The sequence below is a fragment of the Xiphophorus couchianus genome, chromosome 23 (genome assembly GCF_001444195.1).
Source record: "Xiphophorus couchianus chromosome 23, X_couchianus-1.0, whole genome shotgun sequence".
In the NCBI taxonomy this organism is placed as follows: Eukaryota; Metazoa; Chordata; class Actinopteri; order Cyprinodontiformes; family Poeciliidae; genus Xiphophorus; species Xiphophorus couchianus.
Genome location: NC_040250.1, coordinates 12609673 through 12626263, shown reverse-complemented (window position 1 = coordinate 12626263; position 16591 = coordinate 12609673). Strand labels below are relative to the sequence as shown.

Sequence of the window (16591 nt, the reverse complement as noted above, 5' to 3'; positions counted from 1 at the left end):
ACACACACTGTACATTAGTGCTGACTTTCCTTAAAAGTAGATTTGACTGCGAAAAGCTAATTGAGCTGAACACAACACACACATTTAGAAAATTAAAATAAATGAATCTTTCATATCAGAAGCATGGTCTTACACTAAAAAGATCAACTAAGAAACACCTTTTGAGTTCACACTATTCAGTGGGGAATAAATCCCCACATAAGAAAACTATTGTTTTAAGCAATATTATGTGCATAGCATCAGGATATAATAAAGAAAAATGTGGATACCCCTCTTAAAAAAAATGGAAATGTGTCATATTTTGATTTTTTAGCAGGATAATAACCTTAAACAATTGATCAATGTAGATCAGCAATGGTTCCCACAATAATCAATGTATTCCATGGCCATAAATAATACAAAAAACCTGTAGGGTGAACCGTATGCTCTGACTTTGTGACAGCAGGTGCTTCCTAAAATGTAGTAATATTGTACAAAGTATTAACAACATAGTTGCCTGTAATGACCATACATAGAATTTAATGTAAAAAATAAGTATTTTCACGATTGACAGATTTGTTGCCCCATACCTGAATTGGACATATAAATATGTCCAATTCAGAAAGAAAATCTGACTTTTTCTTTGTCAGATTTTATGACTGCAACAAAAGGTTCAAGGTTTTTATGCATCTTTACCTGGAGAATGTCAATTATTATATAAATACACCTGGTTTGTAAGAACCGTAGCAGTTCTTGTTTTAGTGCCGCTTGTTATTCTTTGCCACTGGTCTCATCCCGTCCTGTTGGACTTCCAGTCTGCTGAGCCTTTTCCCTGATCTGCAGCGAGCAGCTTGACAACCTTTTGCTCATCTGAGGAAAATCCCATTATAGGCTGTTAGAACATGAGTAATGGCAGCTCTCCGGTTAACCGGCTCAGATGGAAGTAGACTAATGCTAAGCCATCACGTAGCTTTTCTCGCAGACAGATATTCGGCCCGTGTTTGCTGCAGTTCTCCCCTGGTTTGTCTTTGAAGAGAAATCAAGGAGTGTTTTCTTCATCAAATCTTTCCATCACCCAGAAAAACGGCGATCTGTTTCAACTGGCCAGTCTGTTGTTCCGAAAACACTGCTTAACCCTGGATGCTTTCAGGTCATGTTTTATGGATTTCTCCGCTCTGACTTAGTTTGGTTTGTTTAAAAAAATTGATTAGGGACCCAAAGAGTCTTCAGTTCTTAACCAGGGGTTGTGCTAGAGGCACTTCTTAACTGATTCTCTAGAAGAACATTTTTGCTTTTCAATCACCCAAGACTCTAATCAAAGCCACGTCACTATACATGTCTCATTTATTCATTTATTTATTTTTTGTCCTTTCCCTGTTTTTAGTGAACGATTATGGAAACAATTCAACCAAACAATTAATATTACTCATCCCAGTATTTCTGCAATAATTGCCTTTAATATCCACCTCCTTATTTTAATAAAGCTGTTTTTAAACATCCAGGTGTGTTTCACAATCCTCATAGGCTGATTTAATCCACACCAGGAGCAGGAAACCTGGATATAAACACAACCTTTAGAGCAAAGTTTATTTCCCCGGCCTCCATAAAATAAAATACAAAAAGTGTTAAAGGAGTGAGTGGGAAAAAAAATGTTTATTCACAGAAAATAACAGTTCTAACAAAAACAATTCTTCCCTCTGGGCAAGAAGCAAATTGGTCCTGGGATTGCAAATTATTATTGTTATTATTTTTAGTACAAAGAGCAATTCTAAATGATCTAGCAACAGTCAACGTCTGTTTTCCTTTTAGCCCAGTTGAGATGCTTCCTCAATAATTTGTATGGTGGTTTTGAAGGTCTGACTCCAGCTGTAGTCCAAACCTGGAGAATTTCTGGCAAACTCCAGGATGAGCTATGCTTAAAACTCTTCTAGAAACTGGAACTTTTTCTTGAGCAGCCTTTTTTTTCAACTATTCTTTTTCAATCCTCACTGTTACAGCACCCTGACTGACCCTTTTGCTGCTTACCTTTGTTGTTATCAGACACTGTCTGCTGGTCTTATGTTGAACCAGCAGTCTTCCCCATGATTAATTAAGCCATCACATGGTCGCTATATAAGATATTTGCATTGAAATTATTTTAATTGCTTGCAAGTAACGTTCTCATTTTCAGAAAAAATATAATTTTGGGTTTCCATTACCTGTATACCATAATCATCTAAATGAATGGGAAAACTGCTAACATGTGTTACTTAATGTGATTAATTTAAGTTATAAGTGACCTTTTCCATCTCAAGCAAGCACAGTGTAATGGTGGAGATAAACCACTCTCAATTAACAGAAGGAAGCATCCAGCAAACCCAGAACCATTGAGAGGAGCCATCTCCCCTGGCTTACAGGAGTAGGCTGAGAAAAAATATACCAATGCAAAAGCTTTGGGACAGGTGTGATTTTTACTGAAACAAACATGGAAGAAGAGCACGGGAAATTAAAAATAATGCAAAAAAAGAAAAGAGGGTTAAAAAAAATCACAATTGAACCAGCAGTTACTGTGAAGTGCTCTGTCAGGTAAATATAAAATGTTATTTAATGTTTTAAATTAGGGCATTGCTTTTAAGGAAAATCTGCTTTCTTAGCTTGATGTTATTTTAAATAGCTATTGGTCTCTGTTAAAATAAGAAATCTGCAAAGGCCTCAGGTCAACAGAAAGAGTCCAAACATAAAAGTTAGCGTAAATGGAAGGAAGTGGCTGTCAAAGGTGTTTGAGCGGAAACTTACAGCCTTTAAATCAATCTCCCCCTCTGCCTTCCTGCTGTGTCTTTTTGTAGTTTGATTCCTCTGAAACAATTTGATTAAAGTGGTTGGCTGACTTAATTCAGAACGAAAGCTCAGCTACATTTGCTTATCATTCCCTTTGATGTCACTTCCCCGCCCAGCAACGCTCCTTCCTGGAGTCATGCCTTTTTTTCATCATCCTTTCATTATTTGAAAGTACGAGTAAAAAAAATATATATATACAAGAAAAACCTGCCACTATCTCATTACATTCACAATTACTCCCGTGGCTGTCAGAAAAATAAGGCCTAATCACAATCAAAAACAGAGAAAAATGTTATTGTTTGATCAGATTTTGATCTGCCAGCGCTTCGTCGTCGTTTTTATATGCTGGCTGAAAGACTTGATTTCCTTCTTCCCTCTTCTGCTTTCAAAGGAGTCTTTCATCTTTTAGTATTTTTTGACATAATTCAAAAGTCAATCTGACTGGTTGCATGGTGCAGCGTCGAGGAAGGTAAAGCACATTAGAGGCAGAGAAAAGTCATCATTTACTACAGAAAATATCCATCAGGAGGGAGTCATTTAATCCTGCAATGAGTCATGAAAGCTTCTTTATCCAGGAAAAAAACAAGTGAATAGCCACCAAAGGAAGCTACTCTTGTTCATACTGCTCAAAAGATGAGTAATTAGTCCCTCTTTAATTGGCATTAAGATGAAAGTTGTAGAATAACTGACACAAGGATAGAAAAAAAAAAAAACAAAAGCTATACATAATGACAGTTTTATTTCCAGGTTTTATTTCTGGATGTTTCTATTTGCTCTTGCCACACTGAAGTTTGCACTGCACACCCTCCTAAATATTTGGTTCGTCCTGACACCCTGCTGGATTTTGGGGGATTCTGGGTCTGCGTTGGTCTGCTATTCTGGGGTCAAAGTTGTGCCTCTGTCTGGTCTGTGGAAATTCTGATTTTCTCGTCTGCAATTTCAGAAATACTGTCCTACTGTTTGCTGAAAATACGTTCAACTTGTTTTGGCACATGTGCCTGGGAAATGTCCCAATATCAAGATGGCAGATGGCAAGCTTGGTTTTTCTAAAATGTGTATGTTCTAGTCTGACCTTCTCAAAAGTTTCTCATATATTGTTTAGGAGTGACATGACAGAGTACTTCTTTTCTCTTTTTGATCCAAATTTGGGTCATGTTTATGACCTGAGCTTGCAATAAAGTTTTACAAATTTCAGAGGACTTCCTCTAAATCTACAGGTTAAGACCTTTGAGAAAGACATCCATAAGATCTTCATAGTGAAAATACTTTATGTTCCTAATAAGTATGTGCCATCATCTATCATCAGGATTCTTTGTTCTCTTGAACCATTTTACAAATGCAAACAATGGACACACAAAGTCATCAAATTGTTCCCTAAAAAAGGTTTCCAGTTCAATTTTCTTGTCTACACACATTTTCTTGTTTGTTGATCTTGCTTGAAACAGTTGATGTGTCTGCTAAGAATATGAAAACATTCCAGTCTGATGGTTGTAGAAAATTGTTTATTTTCTTTAAACTCTGTATAAATCTAGGTACTCAGAGCACACCAGCAGTATTTTTGCACCCTTAATCGCCATCCAGATTTCTCCATGATTTCTCCGTGATGTGAAACCCATAGACTAAAATTTGTTTTAAACACTCTGATGCTTGAGAGAAAGGATTTGAACTGGACTCAAAATTTGGAGCAAAATTGTAAAACTGCACTCACATGTGACAGTAAATACCGCCCACATTCAATCATTTTCACTCAGGTGTTGTATTGTGTTTTCTATTATGCATATATTATATCTGACTCTGTTAAAGAAAAGCATAATTAAGGGAGGTTCAGTTTATCTGTGTCTAAAATTGAAAAAACACATTTTGAAGCTGAAGATTTTCTATGTTGATGACAACCCCAAATGAGTTTTACAGCAACTCCTGAGATCTACGTCAGTTTGTTGACTCTTTAATCTGGATAACTCAGTTATCTGTGTGCAGTCCTCGCACAGATCTGACAACAGCAACAACTACAGAAACTTCCAAATGAAGGAGTCAGAATGTTGCTGCTGCCTGTACTTAATAAACCATGAAACCAAACACAGTTTTTTGACACTAATGACCCCGACTTCTCAGCTTTAAAGATGTATGCGTGTTGACAATGACACATAGCAGGGCTGAATTATTTACATATATTACATGCACAGATACATTATTCATTTACTGTGTGCAGGGAAATAGGTTCAGCAGAGTAATGAATCCCATTAAGTGGTAGTGTTGGTGAAGTCAGGAGGTTTTTTGGCCTCATCACCTCGTTACCGATCACCGCAAATTGCTGCTTAATTATTCCTTGCCATAGGGCCAAATGTTCATTTGCCACAACTAATTATGGCTACACTGCTGTAATTCTATCCAGCCAAACGGTCAGACACAACGGCGTGCGTATGTGTGTGTACACGACCGAGAATTACCTGGTGAATGAGAAAGATAGGTTCTGAATTTTAGATAAATTATGTTATGATTAAACGTGTGCAGTTTGGGAGAGCACTTCAAATTTCTTCTTTGATTTTCAGAATGATTAATGTGTGAACTTACTTTTCTTAAAATCAAGAAAGTTCCACAAAACAGGAAATGACTGAAGCTTAGATTCAGATTTAGTGAGTATAGTGAGTCAGATTTGGTTAACAAACTGTGTCTCCAATAATAAGGCAGTGTAACAGTGATGTTTTTTCTAGAAAGTGGTTTTATTTCCAGTATCAGTAGGAATATCAGAAGGTATCACACACAGTACAACACAGTACAGCTGGAGAACTGTTCACTTTTAAGAGCACATTCTTTGCATTTAAAGGATGTTTTAAAATTATTTATTTTATCACTAAAATAAAGTATATACACTATGACAACTCTTCACTCATCCTCTTCCTCCTTCACCTTCTTTTTTTCCATTTTCTTCTTTTCTATTGGCTCACTGACTGGCATTTCCTCCTCTTCTTCCTTTGGCTCCTTAGGTTCCTCCTCTGTTTTCCTTTCCTTCTTCTTCTTCGTCTTCTTTTTCTTAGGAGAAAAATTATTATCACCAATAATTTATTGGGCAACATCTTAGTAACTAAGGTGTGTATTCAGCACTCTTTCAGAGTATAGTGTGCTTTTGGAATACTTACAGAGTCAGGTACTCTTGTGTGTACTTTTGGAGTAATTATTACTCATGCAGTACTTCTGGGCTACAAGGAATGTGTTTTAGAAATACATTCTAAAACACATTTAAAAGCTACCTATCTGTGTAATCTGTGCATACAGCTCCCATATTTATATTTATATTTATACACAATATCTATATCTCTTTGCTATAACCCCTTATAGTCCATACATACATAGTCTTGTACATCTGTAAATAAATATTTATATCTCGTAGAGCACTTCTGGATAGATGCAAACTACATCTCGTTGCTTGTACTTGTGACAGTGCAATGACAATAAAGTTGAATTCTAATTCTAATTCTAATTCTAATATTCTTATTGGGACCAGATTCTATTATGACCTGCAATTTAGAATTATGGGGAAGTTTTAAAGTACATTAAATTCTAACTGTACTTTTTATTGTGTATAAGATGTTTACTGCATACCTTTAGGGTACTCATGGGATACTTGCAGCATGAAGCATTTAAAGTCTGTTTCTGGGATGTTCAAGGGGATATTCAGAGTACTTTGAAATTATTATATTGTTTTGGGTATTCATGGTGTATTACAGGGTACAGGTGTACTTTTGGGCTCTCATAATAGTTTTGCAATACTATGTAGGTACTTCAGTATGATTCTGAGATATTTTACTGTGGTGACACTATCAATACTTTTGGAGGTACTGAAATTGTATTTATGAGAACATTTCACAACGGGTGGTGTTTGGCCTATTTAAGGAGGTATCCACGTTTTAGACAATTGTTGGGACCTTTATTGTATTTCACAACATTTCTGGACCACTTATAACTTACTGCAGGGTACATTTCAGGTATTGGCACTTTAAGTTTGTGTAGTGTTGGGGGAACTTTCAGGGGATTTTTGGTGTACTTTTAGCAGACTTATGAGGTGCCATATTTGCAGTGCATTTTGGGGGTTCTTAATGCCTCATTGGATATGTTTACAGTAACATAAAGTACTCATGGGGTACCTTTGAGGTTATATATATTCCTTTATTTAATCAGGTAAACCCTGTTGAGATCTAGATCTCATTTTCAAGAGGGACCTGAGCAAAAAATTTGCAATACATAGCAACCTGGTTACAAGATAAAAACCTGGTTACAAGATAAAAATGATACAAGAACCTTTGGCAGCAGGGATTTATCTTGGTACCGTAAAGATGGTTACGGGATCCTTTTAAGAAATGCCCAGAAATATTTCCAAAAGAAAAAGGTGAATAAACAAAAGGATGTTTTTTTTTTTCTTGGAACTTTCAAAGTGCAACAAACTGATCTTTAAAATTTCAAGGAGTAAACTCAAGCTTACTTCTTTCGCTTCAATTTTTAGTATTGTGGTTTGAAAATTATAACCCCAATGGTTTAAGTATCCTGAAATAGATTTTAAATGATTTCATAAAGGTCCTAAACAACTAAACAAGTTTATCAACTTATTTAGTTGATAAATATGCCCTGTCTGATATTCATAGTTATGTATTTCAGGAGTAATGCAGCCAAGACATGAGGTCATGTTTGTAAAATAAATCTAAGTACAACTAAATAATAAATACATAATTATTTTTGGTAAATACATGTTTGCTTATTAATGTTCCTTCAATCGTTACTAAATTCACAATTTTTACAAACAATTTGTTAAATAAAATTTCTTAAGCTTGTTCTTTGTATTTTTTTCATCTGAGGTGTTGCAAAGTGTCTCCATCCCTTGATTTTTCATTATTCTCCTTGTGACAAGGCTGAGAGTGTAGCAGAACTGCAGCACAGGGCCGTTGTGTTAGTGTCTGTCATTAGCTGCTGAACTGAGGTGAGAAAAATTGAGCTTTTGTCTCTAAGTAGCTTACCTTTTCTCATTACTGCAGGATTTCTATACAGCTAACTTTAAGTGCAGTGTTCTCACCCCTTCAGGTAATTACACATTCTTTACTTTTTCCATCTCTGCAGAAAGAAAAAAGTCTTTAAAAAATGACTAGACTGAAACAGTTTGACAAAGAGGTAATAATGAAGCCCGTTTACTGGGGGATAACGTGTAAAATTGCAGTTAGACTCTGAAGTAGCATCAGTTTTGCTGAAGAAGATGGGAACTCCTGAAATATTTTAAATAGCTGCACAAAACAAACAAATACACCAAATTAGTATTTTCTTCTCAGACTGATTCAGAAAATATGGAAATATAAAATAAAGACAGGGAACTACATGTGCATTAATGTGTAATAAAAGCTTAATCAATGTAAGACCTGCTGAAAAATCGCAACGATACCATTTTTCTTATAAAGGAATAAAAAGGAGAAAAAAACATTTTACCTTTTAATTTTAGTCTGCACAAACTTTGTCTTAAACATTTTACATAGCACTTGGTAAATTATTACTACCTTGTTATCATGTTCAGCATGATACTGCATTAAGAAAAATAAAGAAAAAACAAGATGGCCACCAATCAATGTAAATGCATTTGACTATTCAAATATGAATATATTTCATATATCTTCTAATTCATATAAATGTGAGTTAGAAGATGTTTAGGTACCAATTCTAATGAACACAATGACTCAAGAACTGTGATTTAAACAGTAATCTTTAAAAACAATCTAAACCAGGTTTTGAAGTTTCTTTTCATAGTACTTATTTTTTTTATGTATGCATCTTTTTAAGAACAACCTCACTAGGATTGTAAAAGTCTAATCACTTACCAGCTCTGTTGTCCAAGTAGTTTTCCGAGGATATAAAGGAAATGCTCATAACTTCTCAGAAATTTAAACTTTCAGTAACATTTATATTTCTTGATATTTACATTTTACTGGACTCCACTTGCTTTATTTTTGCTCATGTTTACCACCAGCAGCACAATGAGAATAATATTTTTTTCCTGCAAACTGTCCATCATAATTTTGTTTACTTGAAAAAGCCTAATAATTTAGTCACAGTCAGTATCTAAAAAAATAATTGGAAAATGCCTCCATCATCAGTCAATAAGTAACTCTGTCTCATGTTTACAGACTTCTGTGGGATCTGACTGCTGTCAGGAGAATCGCTTTTTATTTGTCAAATGTCAACTTTCCATTTCTTTCCATGTTTCCAATGTTGGTCTGAAGCTGACATGAGGACAATGATTAGGATTTATTGATCTGATGATTTATTGATCTGCTGTTGTCCTCGGCAGAAAACAAAAAACACACAAAGAACAAACAGAGATGATAATGTTCACAGGTGATCCCCCTGATCCTGTAGAAACAAGGAATCCAGAATTTTACTGATGTTATATTCATTTTATGTTATCAGAAAGGTTCTACTTAAATGATGCCTTCATTCTACAGTACAAGTCTTGTGATAATCAGGCCGGTGGCTAGTTAAACTGACATCATTTTCAAAAACAATTTGAAAAATTACATGTAATTCATGATTTAACAAGGTGGGTGATTACTTTTATACACAGGGTCAGGTTGGTTTGGATAGTTTTTTTCACCTAGAAGTAAATTATAAAGTGAAATGAAAAAAAAATGGATTTTGCTTTTATTAAGGTTACCTTTGGTGTCATCTTTTCATGTGACAAAAAATCAGACACAGCAGAAATCTCCAAAGAGGTTAATTTGTTTCACAAACCTGCAGATAATGATGGTCGTTCAACTTAGGTTTGCAGTATAAATCTAACTCTTAAGTCTACATGTCTTAAACAAAACTGATTAAGAAATGGATGTATTTTTATTTGTACATCAGATTTCTATCATAAATCAAAATCTTAATGAAAAGGGACACTTTTCATTTTTCTGATCACCATTTTGCAACAAAAGTATCGCAGAACCATGCGTGGGCATCACTCTGAATAGCCGGAGGCCTCTTAACATCGGTGGTCTACCACCGTGGAGTCACAGCTCCTCCTCCTCCATGCCTCCGGCTGATTTGTCAGAGGATCCATATGAGGGCCTCTGGGAATTAACCCGCGGTGCTCCAATTTCTTTCCAGTCCGGTGTCTGAGGTCAGCTGCCCACTGGCCATGGTTAGCGGAGAACTTTAAAGGGGCCAAACATTTTAACATACAGGTCTAAACTCATCTTAGTAGATATGAGTAAAAATACAGCATTTTTTAAAAAAAAACTCCATGAGTGTATGGAAGGAAAAGAAAGTCTAGAATATAATTTCAACCAAAAAACTAGACTAAACATATTCTAATCAACATTTTATACCAATATTTGTGAATCTTACTGTGCATAAAATGTTTACAGCACAGTCTTGTAGAACAGCCATTTGTAACACAACAAATAAAAAACTGTACAATGTTTTATTAAATAGATTTGTAAATAAAATTACATTTTTTTTAAACATATATCTAAATTTCATTTTCAACTTCTGATACAATTTTATTACAGATAGTAGTAAAAAAAACCTATTGTGTTTATGTATTCATTATTTACCTTTCATTTTGGATGCTTGGATGTCGATGGCACTTTAATTACTGCAGAACAGATGCTACAAAATTGTGTCTCATTGTTTTTGGAACGTTGACAATTCATTTTTTGTTATGTTCAAAGAAATATTGAAAATACCATATAATATTAGCCAGTAACAATTAAGCAAACCTAAGAAGATGGTTATTCAATGCATTATTTATTATATTATAAATATATTATGCATTATGAACCTCATTGTTGCAAATTTAATAGCTTTACTGTATCTACTGTCGAACGTGATACTTTTCTCTGTTACCTTAATGCTTTCTGTTTGCGATTCAGTTCTCCTGTCCCGTCACGTTGGCAGTTTCTTTGATTTGTTTCTGTCCTGATTGCCGCCTCCTTGTGAAGAGTTTTTTTTTTCGATGCGGCTTTTAAAGAAACTATCATCAAGTGAGGATCCTTCTGAGACAAGTAACTTTTGATTTATCTTCTGTGTGTATTCAGACGTGGCTGAGTCTGGGATCTAACAGACTCATTCTGTTGTTGCTTCCTCTCATTCTTCAGAGCAGCCATGTCCAACTGTGAAGACAAACAGCTGGATTGTTATCCTGCCAGAGATCCAGGAAGCCAGAGCCTAAAGTTTCATGGATATCAGGTGGGAAAATTGTTTGTCATTCTGCTGATTTGGAAACTGAATTCCTTCATTTGTGAGCAAATGACCATAGATAATAAAGCAACAACTTAAATAGAGATCTTTTCAAACGGTACTGTAAAAATGTGATAAAGTGATTAACCAGCTGACAACATTAATTGTTGATTTAACTTGCTGAATAAAAAGACAATTAATAATTTATTGATTATACACTAGTACAAGTTAATACAATGTCAATGTACTCCATACCACAAGGAATTGTACTCTCACCATTGCTTTTACCATAGGTCCAGTTTATTAAACGCAATTCACAGTAGATTAAAAAATAACAGTCCCTTACAGTAGATATTTACAAATAGATATGAATATGTAGGTATTTATTGATCATTTTTAAAGTAAATAAGATTTTTAAGATAGATATAAAAACCTTCATTTTGTACTTTAACTTAATGCATATGACCACAGCGAGAATTTTGCCTTTAAAGGTAAACACAAACAATCTCTTTATTGACTTGTAGATGCCATTACCATGTTGATTTGACTGAGTTAGAACTTCACCCATTAGCTGCAAAAAACCGAACCACAGTTTGTTCGATGTCAACAGGTTGCAAAGTGTGAATATCTAAAAAAGATAGAAAAAAAACATAAATGTGTGAATTATTTTAATAAATTGGTAGTCAGATCTCCAAGTAAATTTGATAAATTCTAGGTAATATTTCATTTTAAGACATGAATCACACATACAGTAGATGCAGCATTGGTTTGATGGAAGATCAGTTTATCCACTAGATGCAAAGTTCTGCCCTTCCAGATGACGGAGACACAAAACAAATGATTGACATTCTCACGAAATGTCACATTAACTCGGGTATTATTATGAAAATCTAATTAATGTTGTACAATTTTGGTTTATTTTATTCAGATTTATTTTCCTGCTTTAAGTCTCAAAGTGAAATGAGCTTTCAGGGAAAGCTTCACACGATAAAGTCTTTAAATTGTCATTCTAACATTCATAAAAAAATATACTTTGAAGTGTAATGTTTCATGTGTTAGCTGCGTGTCTGTCTGATCATCTGGATAGTTAAGTATGAATAAACAAAATGTACTTATGTCTCATGTTTAATTTTGTTTTTTCTTAAATTAATTAAGTCACACATCCTCAGGTGTCCCAAAATGTTGGGAAATAAAATATAAAACCTTCAGAAACAGTCATGGTGTTGTTGTCTAACATTTGATTTTATGAACAAATTTCATTAAATATTTTAAGAAAAGTGCATTATTACAATCGACTTTCGACCAGCAGGTGATTGTTTTAGTGTGAAATGTGTTGAAGTAAAAAAAATTACAGATTTGACATCTACATCTATTTTTTTTCCCTTTAGAGAAGAATTAAAAAAGGTTTGACCACAGTCACTCTTGTCATTGTATACGATAAGAAGGCTGAAAAATATTAGAAAACATTAAAACAGTTTTTATTTGTGCTGATTCTAACCAGTAAAGTTGGAAACGTAAATCTTTAACCAGTGTCTTTGGTAAAGGAAATTATCGCAAGATATTCAAACATGTCCTCTGTCTGTCATTTAAAGTGGTAAAATTAAAATAAAATACCCTTTTCACTTTCATGGCAATCAGATGGAGCCAATCAGCAAAAAAAATTGATTTATGGAAATTATTGGACACTTTTAGTGAAGTACAGTATTCAAAAGTAAGCTTATCTATTGATTACATGTTCAGATGTAATATGTTGATGCCCTGATTGCATTATGAATTCCTGCAACTCCTCATTAAAAAAAAAAAGTCCCCAGTCACACACGAGTTTGAACATTTAAGGCATTAACTGAGAGGATAGGCGTGAAAACTGTAGACCAGAGAGGCATGGTGCCAGGCGCACTTTCTGTGTGAAAGATAAACAAGGAGCGTATACACAAAGTTATTAGCAGTAGTTCTGTCAGTGGCTCTGTCTAGAAAAGACACACAGTTAATAATAACTAATAATACCTAAGTTAATGCAACGTTTAGTGAGAATATAAATCATTTGTTTTGTGTCTCCATCATCTGGCAGGGCAGAACTTTGCATCTAGTGGATAAACTGATAAATAGGAGCATCTGTAGTGTGTAAAAAGAGAGATAACACAAAGTGAATGGAGCAATAACTGCAAATACCATATAAACAAAAAGGAATAGAAAATGGTAAAAGTTTTTTTTGTTTGTTTAAATACAATGCACTGTACAAAAGTGGAATTGAATTATGGATGAATAAATAATTTCCCTGTAATACTGCCAAATCAACCCTACATTTCTGAATTTTAAAAACGTAGTCAGGTTTCGGTTCAAGTCACAGAAAAAGACCAGTCTTTTCTTTTTCGCCCCCTGGAAATAGTCAGGGCCAACTATCTGACAGGCATTTATTCATGTTTGTCTTGATACCAATCAACAACTGGAGACGACAAGGGCAATGAGAAGTAATCGAGCAACAAACTTCAGCAGTACAAATCCAGTCTGAAAGGGGAAATGAGATATTTCAATTTATTTTTAATTGAAGTTTCAGTTTGTTTGTTTTCATTATCTAGCCTCTCCTCCTGGTAAGGTTGAATTCCTCTCCTCTCCCTCTCCCTCTCGTCTCGGTAAATATTACCTGGAGGTGAATAACTTCACCTGCTGTTCGGCTTCTCTGCCCCTGAGCCTTTTTTCAGTCACAAATGAAAGTGTGTCTGCTCCACGCGCCGTGTCCATTTGCAAGGTTGATGAGAGAAAGCGAGGCCCACACGGTCCCTGCACTATAATTTCATTCACTCGTCCACAAAGCAATCATTTTCACAGATTCTCAAATGGCTTCAAATGCACCACAGAGTTTTTTTAGTCTGCGATAATGTAAGTTTTAACTAGAATCCCTTTTCATCGTCACCCCTTAATCTTTTCACGTCTGAATGAGCGACTCCAAAAGGATTTTAAAGCCCTAATTTAATCCGCTGCCTAATTTCAAAGTGGATGTCACATTAATGCTCACTGAGAGTAGCAGAGAAGTCTGGGAACCAACCAGAGAACAACTGGGAGTTTGGTTGCGAGGTTTTGTTTGAGATTTAACTGCTCTGACCTCTAAGAGGAAACAACTTTTATGAAACTTGACCTTAAGACCTCTTGGATTTGTTCATAAAGTCAAGAAACAGAGGCATAATTGCTCCTTTGCTTTTTTTATGTGAGCATCTCAAAACTGAAAAATATCCTTTAAGCTGAAACAGTCTTAGAAATAATAGGACCCGTGAATATTTGGGGAATGTCCGATAAAGTCAACTCAAGTAGATTACAAGAAATTCAAGCTGTAAGGAAGTATGAGGAAATGAAGATGAGAATCAGGAGTTTATCATTTTGTTTTTCCAAGCTTTTAAGAAAGCTTGGGAAAACAAGCTAGAAAGTGAGTTAAAATGTTAAATTTTTTGCGGAGCTGAAAAGTGTTAAGTGTATTTTGTGTTATTCTAATGTGACAAATTCAGATAACTTGTTAAAGTATCTATGAAAAATGCCTTAATATCTAATCAACCTCCAAATCAACTTTTTTTCCTGATGAACTGTCTAAATATGTTATCTAGGGCACCATTGTTATGTTTGTGTACAAATTTTAACATTTTTGTATAAATTTGTTTAGTTCTGCAATCCTTTGCTTAAAACCAGTGCTGGCCTCTTTGGTTGAAGCAGTTTGATTTTCCCATTGTTTAAAACCGTGCAACTTTTCACTCGTCACTGTTTCGCATAAAAAAGCATCCTACTCAGACGCGACCCCCGGTGGCCATCTACACTTTGCGTGACCAGTGTTACGTTAATGGTTTCATTAAAAGGGCAGAAAAAACTGTTAAGATGACTCTGATTCTGGAAGTTTGAGAAGCAGAGCCCCAAAGGTTAAGTTGCACATAATCCTTTCTATGTTTCACAGTTAACCACATCCTGTCTTTACACACAGATATATACATATAGGAAAGAAAAGAACAAAGGGGAAAACCTCAGGCCCTGTCAGTAACAGAAAAACCAACTCGGTGCATGGAAACACACAAACTGTCACTTGCTTGATCCCTTCTTGCCCTCTGTAGTTTTCACCCATGTTACCTGACCTTTCAAATGCACCTCCTTCTTGCTCTATGTGCTAACATTCTGCTTGGGTTGGGGAGGAATGGCTAAATAGTGAAAGAATACATGAGTTCTACCTGATGGTGTTACAGTGTGACCATGTGTTACATTCATTCCTGATTTTCACAAATATTGGTTTGGAGAAATGGTCAATCAGAAGTCTTGTCAAACCAGAATCCGCCTACGTTTGATTTCACCCTGAGCCATGGTGACCGGAGCTTTTAGAGAACTCGAGCACACTTGTGCCAAAAAATAATGCAGTAGTTTTCCTTTTGTCCCCCTTCTATGAGACATTTAAAGATCCTTGCAAGTACAAGGAAAAAAAAAAAAACACTGTTAAAAAATTTAAATGAAGGAAAAAAACTATATTCACATTACAATAATTAATGAAACAGAGTTTAATAGCATTTTATAGTATTCATTAGAAGAACAAATGACTATGAAGTGTAAAAGTGAAGCAGATGATTTAAAGCTGAAACCTAAAACAGTAAAACAGTATTTCACTTTAGATGAAAAATCACAAACAGCTTTTGAACTGAAAACTTTCCTGACTCGTAATAACTAAAATAAATCAACTTGTGGTCTGTTGTGTGAAAGCAGTTTAAAGCAGTAAATAAAGGATTAACACCGGCTGGTTTATCAAGGATTAAAGTGACATGACGGCTGCTATCTGTCTTTGCGCTAATATTGACAGACGCTGTTGTAGTTTTAATTGTGTGAACCATATTGTTGTGGAAAGATTATGCTTCGTACCTGAAGCCCCCCCTCCCTTCCAGGCCTATCTGTACACACTCTCTAGTTTTCCTACTGCGTCCCATTAAATCCCAGTGTCTTTTTTTTTCACAGCTGAGGTCTGAGGTAGCTGTTGTTCATGCTGACGGTGGACCGCGACATTCTGACAGCGAGAAGAAGCTTAAAGCTCTCACTTAATCCCGTGACGGCCATTACAGCAGAATGGCCATGTTTCAGGCAGGGAGAAAAGAGAGTGGTGGCATCTAAAGTGGTGGATTATGGGGGGATTAGCGGCTCATCTGCCTGCCGAGGGGCTGATTAATCCAGCTGCTTGGGTTGTTCAGGTTCAGGGGTTGGACGGTGTGAGGGGGGATTCGAGGATAACAAACAGGTTAGAAAAATATTGGTTAGAGATTAGCAGGATGGGAAATAAAGCTAGTCATTATCAACATCACAGGAGTGTCAGGATGCTGATTTTGACACAATTCATCCAGTTTTTCTGCCTCATGAGGGAATATTTACTTTTACATTACTGGATGTGCCAAAAAATAGTTACACATGGCAGAAAGAAGGGTCATATTTAAACTGAAAAATTACTGGCTAATTCTTTTACAGAGTCTATTAATTTAAAACTCTTCCCCATTTTGAGGAAACAAATAAAGACCGCACTGGACTGAAATTTGCAGCTAACTACATGGACAGAGCAAATAATGTATAGGAAAAAATAAACAAAATAAAACAA

General features: G+C 35.3%; 1 long non-coding RNA gene across 1 annotated transcript; it reads left to right on the top strand.

Moving 5' to 3' along the window:
- Positions 1 to 7635: 7635 nt before the first annotated feature.
- On the top strand, positions 7636 to 16303 carry LOC114139264 (uncharacterized). Its single transcript, XR_003594409.1, has 4 exons — positions 7636 to 7765; positions 10686 to 10796; positions 10911 to 11001; positions 15964 to 16303. It is a non-coding gene; the product is annotated as an uncharacterized LOC114139264 (long non-coding RNA).
- Positions 16304 to 16591: the final 288 nt, after the last annotated feature.